The sequence below is a fragment of the Rana temporaria genome, chromosome 1 (assembly GCF_905171775.1).
Source record: "Rana temporaria chromosome 1, aRanTem1.1, whole genome shotgun sequence".
In the NCBI taxonomy this organism is placed as follows: Eukaryota; Metazoa; Chordata; class Amphibia; order Anura; family Ranidae; genus Rana; species Rana temporaria.
The window spans coordinates 258,177,453-258,190,971 of NC_053489.1; the positions used below are offsets into that span (position 1 = coordinate 258,177,453).

A 13,519-nucleotide genomic window follows, 5' to 3' on the forward strand; every position below is an offset into this window, starting at 1 on the left:
TTATAGCAAAAAGTAAAAAATATTGAATTTTTCTCAAAATTGTCGCTCTATTTTTGTTTATAGCGCAAAAAATAAAAACCGCAGAGGTGATCAAATACCACCAAAAGAACGCTCTATTTGTGGGAAAAAAAGGACGCCAATTTTGTTTGGGAGCCACGTCGCACGACCGCGCAATTGTCTGTTAAAGCGACGCAGTGCCGAATCGCAAAACCTGGCCTGGGCATTTAGCTGCAAAATGGTCCGGGGCTTAAGTGGTTAAATTAGGCGCGCTTAGGCCGGCCCATTTATGCTACGCCGCCGTAACTTAGGAGGCAAGTGCTTTGTGAAAACAGCACTTGCCTCTCTGACTTGCGTAGCGTATATGCGATACGCTACGCCGGCTCAAAGTTAAACCAGTCTTTCTGAATCTGGCTACATGACATATTTATGTACTTATACAAACTAAAATTTACAGTACTTACACTAGCTTAATTTAAAATGCATTACTGGATTAACTGAATGTCTGTTATGTCTGCCGTAAAGGATACCTAAACTCGAGAGCAATTGTGTAATATGTTGTAGTTAATTAGTCCCTAGATATGGTGGCTGCATTAGTTGTCGTTTTTTCAGCCGGAGAACATTTTCCACGAGCACAGAAAATACCTGTTGATCCTGCCAGAAATGCATAATGCTTGACAATTTTATGTGAGCTGAAGTAAAAGCATGGGCATCCTTCTCTATCATGTGTAAACTACTAGTCCCATAGTTTTTTTTTTTTTTTACCAAAAATATGTAGAAGAATACATATTGGCCTAAACTGATGAATACCTTCTATCTATTACAACAAAAAAAAAGATTTTTTGGATATATATATATACACACGGCTTTTTTTCAGGGGGAACTCAGTTCCACCACCTCTGGCTCAGACCCTTTGGTGCCTGCTCACCACAATCACTTGTAAACACAGAAGTCTGGTTTCTGTGTGTACAAGTGACAGCTCTGCACTCTGTGTGTAACCCCCTGAACTCTGCACTCTGTATGTAATGCAATCCTGGTATTTAATGGCCCTTTAAGACCCTTCTACTGTTTGTGAAATCTGAACGGGGTCGTGGTTGAGTTCCTGCACCTATTTTATGAGAAAAAAAGCTCTGTGTGTATATATATATATATATATATATATATATATATATATATATATATATAATTTTTTAAAGACCTTTTTATTAGGTTTAAGACAAACCAACAAACAGAAAAACATAATTTTTTTTTGTGTTTTTTCAAAATTGTTATTCTTTTTTTTGTTTGTATTTCCAAAAAAAAAAAAAAATGCAGAGGTGATCGAATACCACCAAAAGTAAGCTCTATTTGTGGGGGAAAAAAAGGACATTCATTTTATTTGGGGTACAGCATTGCATGGCCGCGCAATTGTCAGTTAAAGTAAAGCAGTGCCGTATCGCCAAAAATGGCCTGGTCATTAAGGGGGTAAATCTTTCCGGGGCTGAAGTGGTTAAACCATGAATGCTGGCTTCAGTCCTGGCCAGCAAGATCTCGCTCTCTCTCTCTTAAAATCGCTACCAATCAAGAAACTGCTGAACTGAATCATACCTTTGGCTTCTTGTATCTCACTGCCCTCTTGTGCAGCTATTTTAAAGCCAAGCTAGGGATCCTGGTACTTCTTCTGTCATGTTAAAAAAATAATGAGCATATTGAGAATCCAGCGGCATGGAAGATCATAGTAATGGGTATAGCAGGTGGTGGAGATATGAACTTGGTTCTTGTGGAGTTTGCAAGAGATAAAAAGACACATAAATTGCTAGCGAGTGTCTGCATCCTTCCAACGGCTCTTGAGCGTAATTAGCCTCCAAGTTGCTCTGAAAAAAGGAGGAATGACCATATTAAAACAATTTGAGGACCTGAAATGTGGAAGACGGGCCAGAAAAGGTGTGCAAAGGCAAAGGACTAGTTACCAGTGCTTGTAGGTTCCGTACAGCTGATGATTTACCCATTATTGGCTTACTATGCTGTATCTTTTTGTGAAGGTGGCCATCTTGGTGTGAGCTGCCCCCGGATGACTGGTTCCCTCTGCGTTTCTTCTGGGTTTGCGGACTCCCGCGCTGAGTGGCCAGAGCCGCAATGGTGTCACTCCCGCGCAATGCGCGCGGGAGTCCTCTATTCCGGGAAGTTCCAGCATGAGCCGCCAAACCTTCTTCCGCTCAAATCGCTTAAGCAGAAGTGGAAGCGGGTACCTAGTTTTTGTTGGCTCCCCTCAAAAAATGTGTTAAAAAGTTAGAGGAGATGCGAAGGAGGCAAAAAAGTGGAACGTCTCCAAAGTTCTGCTTTAAGTGCATTGAAGTGCTTTTGAAAGTGAATATTCTCACCATGCCCTAGCACAAGAGTATCCAAACTTTCTAAATAGAGGGCCAGTTTATTGTGCTCCTTAGGGGACATAGGGATTGTAACGAGACCCTTGCTCGCTCGCTTACGCTCTCCCGACACTCCTCTGCTACTATTGAGTCAGCTTGCAACGTCTGATGGTTCGGTCATCCAAGGGTCCGGCCCCCAGTCCCTTCCAAAACACACAGTGACAGTGGGTTCTGTCACAGGGGTCCTTTAGAGGGGCCTGACTGTGACCAGTGGAAGTGGACATTTTCCTAGCATCAGTGGGAATAAACATTAACTCATTTGGTATTAGAGGGAGAAATAGTGCCCCATTGTTGGGGTCAGTGGGAAAAATGGTGGCCCATTGCTGGGATCAGTGGGAGAAATGGTGGCCCATTGCTGGGATCAGTGGGAGAAATGGTGGCCCATTGCTGGGATCAGTGGGAGAAATGGTGGCCCATTGCTGGGATCAGTGGGAGAAATGGTGGCCCATTGCTGGGATCAGTGGGAGAAATGGTGGCCCATTGCTGGGATCAGTGGGAGAAATGGTGGCCCATTGCTGGGGTCAGTGGGAGAAATAGTGGCCCATTGCTAGGGTCAGTGGGAGAAATGGTGGCCCATTGCTGGGGTCAGTGGGAGAAATGGTGGCCCATTGCTGAGGTCAGTGGGAGAAATGGCAGCCCATTGCTGGGGTCAGTGGGAGAAATGGTGGCCCATTGCTGTGGTCAGTGGGAGAAATGGTGGCCCATTGCTGTGGTCAGTGGGAGAAATGGTGGCCCATTGCTGGGGTCAGTGGGAGAAATGGTGGCCCATTGCTGGGGTCAGTGGGAGAAATGGTGGCCCATTGCTGGGGTCAGTGGGAGAAATGGTGGCCCATTGCTGGGATCAGTGGGAGAAATGGTGGCCCATTGCTGGGGTCAGTGGGAGAAATGGTGGCCCATTGCTGGGGTCAGTGGGAGAAATGGTGGCCCATTGCTGGGGTCAGTGGGAGAAATGGTGGCCCATTGCTGGGGTCAGTGGGAGAAATGGTGGCCCATTGCTGGGGTCAGTGGCAGAAATGGCAGCCCATTGTTGGGGTCAGTGGCAGAAATGGCGGCCCATTGTTGGGGTCAGTGGGAGAAATGGTGGCCCATTGTCTGTTGGCAGAATGGTCTCATATCTCATATCTCATATCAGTGGGATGAATAGTGCCCCAAGGGCTGGATAAAGGCAAGGAAAGGGCTGCATCCGGCCCCTAGGTCACAGTTTGGGGGGCATTGCCCTACCGCGTGCACAGCGGGTTGCATTATTTAGTATATTAATGCACTACATCGGTTCTATCTATATTGGCCCCATTTCTGTTTTCTCTGCTGTGAATTATATTGTTGTGTAAATGAATTTAATCCAATAATTGCGTTTATGGCTTGTGAAATATTTTGATTGTGTGATACTGTGATCCGTGTATTTGTACAAATCACAGATGTAGATTTATTTATTTTTTATAAATCTGCTTATACACCACAGAAGAACCCTGTGAGGTTGTGTAACACTGATATGTTTATCTCTCCATGTTTGCGTGTTTATTCTACAAAACACGTGTCCGCAGCCTTGGCGTGGAGGAGATTTCGCAGTCGGCCTACACATCATTTTGCGCCTCTGATTCTTCTTACTGACAAACAAGGCTGTGTTTGTGTCATTGTGTTATTCTTGTAAGGCGTCCCAGCTCGTGACCGCAACATCATTACCACACACAATTGGATTGTACTTTTTGGAGCAGGTCATCTGTTCTCGCTGCTCCCCCTAATTGATTTTAGAAAGATGCCGTCACGTAGCGGAGAAGTACTAAATCCACCGCTAATGCCGTTGTGTGACTACACATTGATTAGGCGGGTCTTTATTTCTGTCTCACCGGGAAGATCTGCTCTCGTACTTTAATGTATACTGCATCTAGTCTGAGGAAAAAAAATGAAAAGATCTGTCGCCCACAACAGCCAATCAGATACTGTCATTTTTATATAGTCCGTTAGATGGAGATGGGGGATAGATATATCTATATAAATATAATCTGTGTGTGTGTATATTTTATTTATATATATATATATATATAAAATATTGTGTGTGTATATGTGTGTGTGTATATATATATATATATATATATGTGTATATATATATTATAGTGTGTGGAGAGATACCTATCTATCTAACAGATATTGTGTTTTTTGAGTCTCTCTATTTTATATTCTCTCTCTCTCTCTCTCTCTCTCTCTCTCTCTCTCTCTCTCTCTCTCTCTCTCTCTCTCTCTCTCTCTCTCTCTCTCTCTCTCTCTCTCTCTCTCTCTCTCTCTCTCTCTCTCTCTCTCTCTCTCTCTCTCTCTCTCTCTCTCTCTCTCTCTCTCTCTCTCTCTCTCTCTCTCTCTCTCTCTCTCTCTCTCTCTCTCTCTCTCTCTCTCTCTCTCTCTCTCTCTCTCTCTCTCTCTCTCTCTCTCTCTCTCTCTCTCTCTCTCTCTCCCTCCCTCCCAAAATGTTTATAATATTTAAATTACAGATGGTCCTTGATAATTTACCTTCTAGTTTCGTATACAACCGATTGGAGAAAGTTGGGAGGTATGTGATCATCAGCGGCTGCTTGGATTCCTTGAGCATCTACTGATGCTGGTGATTTTGTATCTAGGTCCATATGCTGTAAAAGAATTTCTGAAAAATCGAGCTACAAATCGCGGTTACTGGAAGTATTACTAAACCCAAAACAGTAAAATCAGTCTGTATATGCAGTAAAGCATGCTTGTTACACTCACTGTGGAACCTAAGGGGTAATCCTCCTCCTGTAAAAAGGCTGTTTGATTCTGTCTTCTCTGATCCCTCCCTTATTTTACAGTCCCTAATCCATCTCCTGATAAGACAGAGCCTTTGGAGGCTCAGTTTGGTGTGTATTGCTAAAGCGTTTTTTTTTTTTTTTTTCTTGGGAGGGTGCATGTGATCAGCATAGGGCCAATCAGCATTGTCCAGACAGAAGGTCAGGGGTCCTGCAGCCTCACAGGACAGTCAGAATAGAATAAAAACTTTAACCAGTGCCCTGCCGGACACTGTGGAAATCATAAAACTGCTGATAAGAAAAGGTATTTAGCAGTTTGTAGTTACTAAAATTGTTGCATTTCCCAGTTCTGTGTACTGTGGGAGACCAGATATAGTGACTGCAGGGTTCTGGGTTTAGTAACTCATTAAAGCGGGAGTTCACCCCCAAATCAACTTTCTGACTTTAGTTCCAGCATACTGCTAACATCTGCATTTTTTTTTTTTTCCCGTTACTTATCGTTTTATGAGCCCGTGTTATCCGGCTCCGAGCGGGGATCGCTTCCGGGTATAGGCGTTCCTAAGCGAAGAGGAGTTGATTGACAGTCGGCTAAAGCGCGTCACGGCTTCCGAAAATACCCGAAGTGACACTCGGGTGTTTACGGCGCCTGCGCAGTCAGCTCTACACGGCAGGCGCAGGTGCCGTTTAGCGCCGTAAACACCCGAGTGTCACTTTGGGTATTTTCGGAAGCCGTGACGCGCTTTAGCAGCCCGTCAATCAACTCCTCTTTGCTTAGGAACGCCTACTCCCCGCAGGATTCCCCACTCGGAGCCGGATAACAAGGGCTCATAAAACGATAAGTAGCGAAGAAAAAAAAAACAGCATACTGCAGATGTTGGCAGTATGCTGGAACTAATGTCAGAAAGTTGATTTGGGGGTGAACTCCCGCTTTAAGTTTTTTTTATTGTGTTATTCCAAACACATTACAGATGTCAATCCAGCACTATTTATTCCTATTTAAATGGTGGCTATGCAGCAGAACATGCTGGGTGTTGTAGTGCAGTCACATCAGACAAGCTGTTGTCCCCTTTTTCCATTGGAATTTATATATGTATTTTTCTCCCATGCAATCCATTCTGCTTGCAGATTAGTTTATTGCATTACTCTCAGGGACTTTAATGCAGAGAGGATTTATCGTAGACCGCACGTATAAATGTATTGTAAGTGAATCTCTTGTTACCGGTTTATGTCTACAATTGCTCTCCACCACAATGAGAATCATTCTCTGATGTGCACTTGTAATAGCACAGTGCTGGATCGCCTCATAATCTCTGTTACAGAGGACAGCAGGTCATTTATCATTGCCCTATGCTCAAATGTCTCCATTAGGTTTCTCTATTACATCTCTGGTAGAGCGTCTCTTTAGAGGCTGGTATGATTTGCAATCTTCCTACCTTTATTTTGTACAGTTGTATAAAGAAAACCTGTAATGGTTAATTAAGGGGGCAATCATGGCTGATTCCCCCTGCTGAAAATACTATGCCAGTCCAGTGGCTACAGTCCTTTACGTTTATAAAAATATATGCATGTTATTTCTGGGTCAGTGATGAAAAAAAATATTGAAGACCGAGACAGGCAAGTAGGAAAGTTTAAAGGAAGACTCTGGGCTGAAATGACATTAGACAAAATGCAGACAATAATTTTACTATTGGTATGTGCATGGTGTGCTTCTAGTTATAACCATCCCCAACAGGCAGTGTTCTCAGGAAAAAAAAATTGTTCAGTGGACAATGAATCGACATCATTACGCTCTTCAAGAGACAGGCAGGTGAAGCTGAAAATAGTAAGGTTCGGTTCACACTGCTGTGATGTGAGAACCCATGCAATGCCAATATGGGTTCCCGCATCGCATACAACTCGCAGGCACTTCCCACTGCCATATGCGAACTGCTAGGGGTGTCGCTACAAAATTTAAAGCGTTTTTGTCAACCCCCAACAAAAATATTTGATTTCCTGGTCCCTTAAAGCAGAGCTGTGCTGTGTAATCTGCCCCCTCTAAACCCTCCACTTCCTGCATCCCCCTCTCTAAACTGACCACGAAAATCATGGTTGCTGAGCCATGACCACCGTAGTCAGAGTGCGTCCCTTCGTCATACGCAGCTCTGCTCTCCTCTCTCCCCCTCACCCCCTCCTCTCTGCCTGTCATCTGTGTGTCTTACCACTATTAGCAACATTTTTAAAAATTAAATGTTCACTGCCAGCCACTTTATTATATCCTGCCATAGCACTGCATTCATTTTTCATAAAAAACAAGTGTTTTATAAATAACTATTCAGCGCTGAGTTCAGGCCGGTCACATGACTCTCGGACGGTTTCCAGGATTACTGCAGGAGAGGATGAGCCATGTGATCTCCCCGGCTGACATCAGAGGGAGATCACAGCCCCTCCTGCAGTATCCATCCGAGCTGTACAGCGGCCCCGAGGCATGTGACCGTCCTGAAGACAGCTCAAAATAGGTATTTACAGCGCTCGTTTTTACAAAATACTAATGCAGTGTGTTCTGCCAGGCTCTAATAGAGGGTTTGGCAGAGTTTGTCTTATATGGGTTGACAAACTGATTTGTGGGTGTCATTAAAGGGTTTATGTCCGGATAGGACAGAGTCACTGGAGTCAGGCTGCACATGCTCAGTTTGGTGTGTATTGCTAGAGAGTTATTTTTTTCTTGGGAGAGTGCATGTGATCAGCACAAGGCCAATCAGCACTGTCCAGACAGAGGGTCAAGGGATCCTGCAGCCTGATGGGACAATCATGAGAAAATAAAACTACGCCTATAAGCAGACATAAATAGAGGTCGCAAGACTGCTATATACTGCTGTTGAGAAAAGGTATTTAGCAGTTTATATTTACTAAAATAATTGCATTTCCTTGTTCTGTGGGAGACCAGATATAGTGAATGCAGGGTCCTGGGTTTAGTAACACTTTGAGAGCAGTTTCTTCCTTGCTTACAGTTAAGGATGAGCACCGGCGTGTTCGCATTGAACACGTGCGGAGCCCGCCAGGAAGTCGGCACCCGCGCTGCGCTAATCACAGCCAGGGAGACCTTTCCCGATGCTCGGCTGCAGAGATCGGGAAATGTCTCCCTGGCTGTGATTAGCGCAGCGCGGGTGCCGACTTCCTGGCGGGCTCTGCACGTGTTCAATGCGAACACGCCGGAGCTCATCCTTACTTACAGTGCAAGCCTATTGGCCCTGCGTTGTACTTGATGATGTCAGAGTGCCCGCAACCTCTAAAGCGCCTATGAGAAAAGGAAGCAGGGGTTGGTCTTATAGCGAGGGTGCCTGCTGAAGCGTGTGTTTTAGGTAAGTAAAAGTCCTCTTTAGTACCCTAGACATAAATGAGACTTTGATGCTTGCATTGCAAAAGGAACCCCCCTCAAGGGGATTTCTTTGTTTTCCCCAAAGTTTAGCTTTTGTACTTCTCCCAACTGTTTTGTTGAGAAATATTCTGCAGCTTACTCTTTAAACAGAGGTTGGTGGAGTGAGATGAGTAAGTGTTAATTCCTGTGCTTGCAGGTTGGGCTTCTTTTGTATGTCTTTTTAAATAGCTACATACATCTAGTGTGTTCATTAGTGCATTGTTTTGTACATCGGTTTTCCAACGTTTATGGGTACAATAAAAGCCATTAGCTTTGCAGCAACCTCTGTGCTGTATCAGAAAATTTCTTACTAATTTCTGCACATTTTTTTTTTATCTGACAGTTGGGCCAGAACATCAACAGAGAATTTTAAAGGATCTGAAAGAGCTTGGTGTGGAACCGAGGTAGATCTATCCTTGGAATGCAGAGGTGTGTCCATAAACTAACACTATTTATACTTCCATTAGGGAGGATTTCAAGTATAACCACCAAAATAATTTTTATGGTGGGAAGAAAAAAGTATCAAAGGTGTACCGGCTGCCTGACAGATGAAAAAGTTGTCATAGGAATTAACTGTGAATCTACGTAAGAACTGAATGTTTAATTTTTCCACATAAATGTCCTCCTAAAGTGTGAGTATCTAAACTATAAAGCCGGTCATAGTTGGAGGGATTTTCTTTCCTGCATTTGCAAGAAAGAAAATCGCTAGATTTTTCCCATCAACACAGTCAGTGTTGATGGGAGAATCCTTCCCATGGTAATAACGGTTATAATAATAGCTAGCAATAATTGCATGTAAAATCCAACAGTCTGGTTGTACCCAAGTTGATTGATAAATCAACTTGGGTCTATTCAGCCTGCCCATACAAGGTTCAAATCTCAGCCGGTCCCTGCTAAACCGGCCAAGGTTCGACCCGTCTAGGGCCGGCTTAAAGGGGTGTTCCAGCCTGTTTTTAAGTTTATTAAAAGTCAGCAGCTACAAAAAGTGTAGCTGCTGGCTTTTAATAAAAAGACACTTACCTGCTCCAGCGTTCCAGTGACACGCTGGCCGGGGCTCCGCTCCTCGCCGGCCGGCGTCTTCATTCCTAGTGTGGGCACCCGGCAGTGACAGCTTTCGCTTCACGGCCGGGCACCCACTGCGCATGCGCGATCGGCACCGCGGCACCCCGTCCGATTGGACAGGCGTTCGCCTACAGGGGGGGGCTGCAATAAGGCGATTAAGCTATTCGCCTTACCAGCCCCTCGGCGGAAGGAGGAAGTGGGATAGGAAGTCCCTCTCCTCTTGAAGCCCCCACTCCCCCCCCAAAAAAATGACATGCCAAATGTGGCATGTAAGGGGGCAAGGAGTGGATTAAGCGGAAGTTCCATTTTTAGGTGTAACTCCGCTTTAACAATACATTTCTCGTTTGCTCCCTTTTGGTCTGGTAAATGTACCATTGTTCGACAACTGCAAAAAAGTAGCTGTTCAGCCAGAAATCTTGTGAGCTCATCGTTGCTGTATTTTCTGCCTCTGTACTGTTATCAGTTAGCACCGTTCCCTGTTATCTGCATAACAGGGAGTACAAAACACCTCCCCTGTTACGGAGAAAAAAAGGATTGATTATTTTAGTTCTAAAACACATGGCAGGATTGCCAGGTTAAAATAAAGGGGAAAAAAATTGAAAAAAGAAATGAAATGCAGTCACATTATCTAAGGACTGGTAAGTTGCAATTCTATTAACCCCTACATGCTGGCCATACGCAAATATGCGGCCCCACTGCACTGGTCTTTTTTCCGTGGTGCTGCATATTTGCGCATCTCCCTGTCTGCTGAGTGTGTGCCACACAGCACACCTCTCAGTACAGACACTGGGGTCTCACGAGACTCTGTTCTAATGATCAGGAACCAAACTGTCTGATTCCAGGTCACCTGATCGCTCTGATTGGCACTCACCGTGTTCAGTCACTCTGAAGCCCGCCCCCATGTTTTCTGTCTCTGGGAGTGGACGAGGCAAATACATTGTATCAATCTATGTCCTCTGTCCTAATAAAAAAATAAAAATGCCTAGATCAAGGTTTGATCTAGGTCAGTGCCAGGGTTAGTGTGTGGGTCCAGGTTAGGGTCAGTATTTTGTTGCACAGGCAGGATTTTTTTTTTTTTTTTAATTGGTATCAGTGTTGGTGTGTTTTTAGGTAGGACAAAATGCAAAATGTGCACTATTGTTTCTGGGCTGTACTACGGCATACTTGCCAACTGTCCCGTTTTTAACGGGACAGTCCCGTTATTTGGGACCTAGTCCCGGCTAATTTAGCCTGCCGGGACTTGTCCCGGCTAGTGGGGAAGGCAGGTGCGGTAGTCGTTACCGCTGCGCAGTCCTGTGGACGGAGAGGAGGCGCTGTGAGCTTGTCACAACCTCGAGCATCCAGTCAGTGGGTGGATCCATGTGCTCCCCCTCCCCCGGCTCCTCCCAGGCTCCCCTTCTCCAGCTCTGCGGATCTCCTACCATGTGCTGTGCAGAGCGTGGATGACTGCCGCCGCCGTCGCCGCCGCTGAGCAGCTCCTTGACCTTCTCTCCTCCTGGATGGACCGGACTGCCGTCACAGACCTGTCACCTGCCAGAACATCGATCATCAGAGAGGTACTCACTGTGATGACAGTCCGCGGCGCTGCCCGACATCCTGTGACGTCACTGCCTGATCGAGGGTGCCCTGAACATCCCTGCTGACCTCACACCACACTCCTGTCATCATCATGCTCCTTGTCATCCCCCTATTCCTGGCATTCCACCATCCCACCTCCAAGGCCTGTCATACATTTTATCACCTCCCTGTCACTTCCTACCGCCCACCCCTGTCATCTCCATCCTTCCTATCATCTCCATCCTTCCTGTCACCTCCCTGTCATCTCCATCCTTCCTGTCACCTCCCTGTCATCTCCATCCTTCCTGTCACCCTCCTACCACCCACCCCTGTCATCTCCATCCTTCCTGTCACCTCCCTGCCACCCACCCGTGTCATCTCCATCCTCCATGTCACCTCCCTACCACCCACCCCTGTCATCTCCATCCTCCCTGTCACCTCCCTACCACCCACCCCTGTCATCTCCATCCTCCCTGTCACCTCCCTACCACCCACCCCTGTCATCTCCATCCTCCCTGTCACCTCCCTACCACCCACCCCTGTCATCTCCATCCTCCCTGTCACCTCCCTACCACCCACCCCTGTCATCTCCATCCTCCCTGTCACCTCCCTACCACCCACCCCTGTCATCTCCATCCTCCCCGTCACCTCCCTACCACCCACCCCTGTCATCTCCATCCTCCCTGTCACCTTCCTACCACCCACCCCTGTCATCTCCATCCTCCCCGTCACCTCCCTACCACCCACCCCTGTCATCTCCATCCTCCCTGTCACCTTCCTACCACCCACCCCTGTCATCTCCATCCTCCTTGTTTCCTCCCTGCCACCCACCCCTGTCATCTCCATCCTCCCTGCCACCCACCCCTGTCATCTCCATCCTCCCTGTCACCTCCCTGCCACCCACCCCTGTCATCTCCATCCTCCCTGTCACCTCCCTGCCACCCACCCCTGTCATCTCCATCCTCCCTGTCACCTCCCTACCACCCTCCCCTGTCACCTCCATCCTCCCTGTCACCTTCCTAACACCCACTTCTGTCATCTCCATCCTCCCTGTCATCTCCCTACCACCCTCCCCTGTCACCTCCATCCTCCCTGTCATCTCCCTACCACCCTCCCCTGTCACCTCCATCCTCCCTGTCACCTCCCTAACACCCACCCCTGTCATCTCCATCCTCCCTGTCTCCTCCCTGCCACCCACCCCTGTCGTCTCCATCCTCCCTGTCACCTCCCTGCCACCCACCCCTGTCATCTCCATCCTCCCTGTCTCCTCCCTGCCACCCACCCCTGTCGTCTCCATCCTCCCTGTCACCTCCCTGCCACCCACCCCTGTCATCTCCATCCTCCCTGTCACCTTCCTGCCACCCACCCCTGTCATCTCCATCCTCCCTGTCACCTCCCTGCCACCCACCCCTGTCATCTCCATCCTCCCTGTCACCTTCCTACCACCCACCCCTGTCATCTCCATCCTCCCTGTCACCTTCCTAACACCCATTCCCGTTTCAATTTCCTGTAATTGTCTCTTTATTGAGTAGACCCTATAATCTGATAAGTAGGCGAAGATTATGCGGAGTGGGTGGAGCTTCGGGGAAGTGAGTGTGGTAATTAATAGCTGTGCTGCAAAGTGTCCCTGGAATTTTTTTTCAAATGTTGGCAACTATGCTACGGGTACAAATAACATCTAACATACACATATGTGGTATCGCTGCGATCGTCAGAAGCAGGAGAATTTATTTTGGGTTGTAGATTATGTTAGTAGCAAAAAAATATGCTGTTACATTAAAAGATTTTACTGTTTTGGGCCAGTTTCCGTTTAATAATTAAAAAAAAAAATAATTAGGAGACATCCATAACCATTTACCACCAAATGAAAGCCCAATTCGTCCTGAAAAAAACAGGTCCTACAGTATATTCCACCTGGATGCACAAAGTAGTTGTGGTGATATGTACGGTTTTACTAACACATGTCAAAGTTGCAAAATTGTGCTTCGGCATTTAGATTTGTTTTACCCTCGGACGCAAGGGGGTTTGTTTTTGGGTTTAAATACCCTTTAGCCCTGGTTCACACTGGGCTGCGGGAGTGAAGCCATGCGAGTTCAGCTGAACTCACACGGCTTCACTCCCGCTGGCAGTCCCGATTTCGGCCGCGATTTAAGAGACATCTGTGCAGGTTTCTACACAGATGTCTATGTAAATCGCGGCCCGAAATCACAAAAAGTAGTGAAGGAAATACTTTTTGAAATCGGTGCAGCGCCGCAGATGCGGCGTCGCACCGATTAGGACAGTGTCATTGCCGCCGATTTGAGATGCGATTTCACATGTGAAATCGCATCTCAAATCGAAGGAAATCATACCCAGTG

The 13,519-nt window shown here is 46.5% G+C and overlaps 1 protein-coding gene across 1 annotated transcript in view; it reads left to right on the forward strand.

The window, feature by feature from the left end:
* Nucleotides 1-13,519, forward strand: part of CDC42SE2 (CDC42 small effector 2) — a 170,059-nt gene that overhangs the window by 57,088 nt on the left and 99,452 nt on the right. Inside the window, exon 2 of the mRNA XM_040354786.1 lies at nucleotides 8,887-8,972. The gene's annotated coding sequence lies outside the window, so the exon portion shown is untranslated. The remainder of the gene's footprint in view (nucleotides 1-8,886; nucleotides 8,973-13,519) is intronic.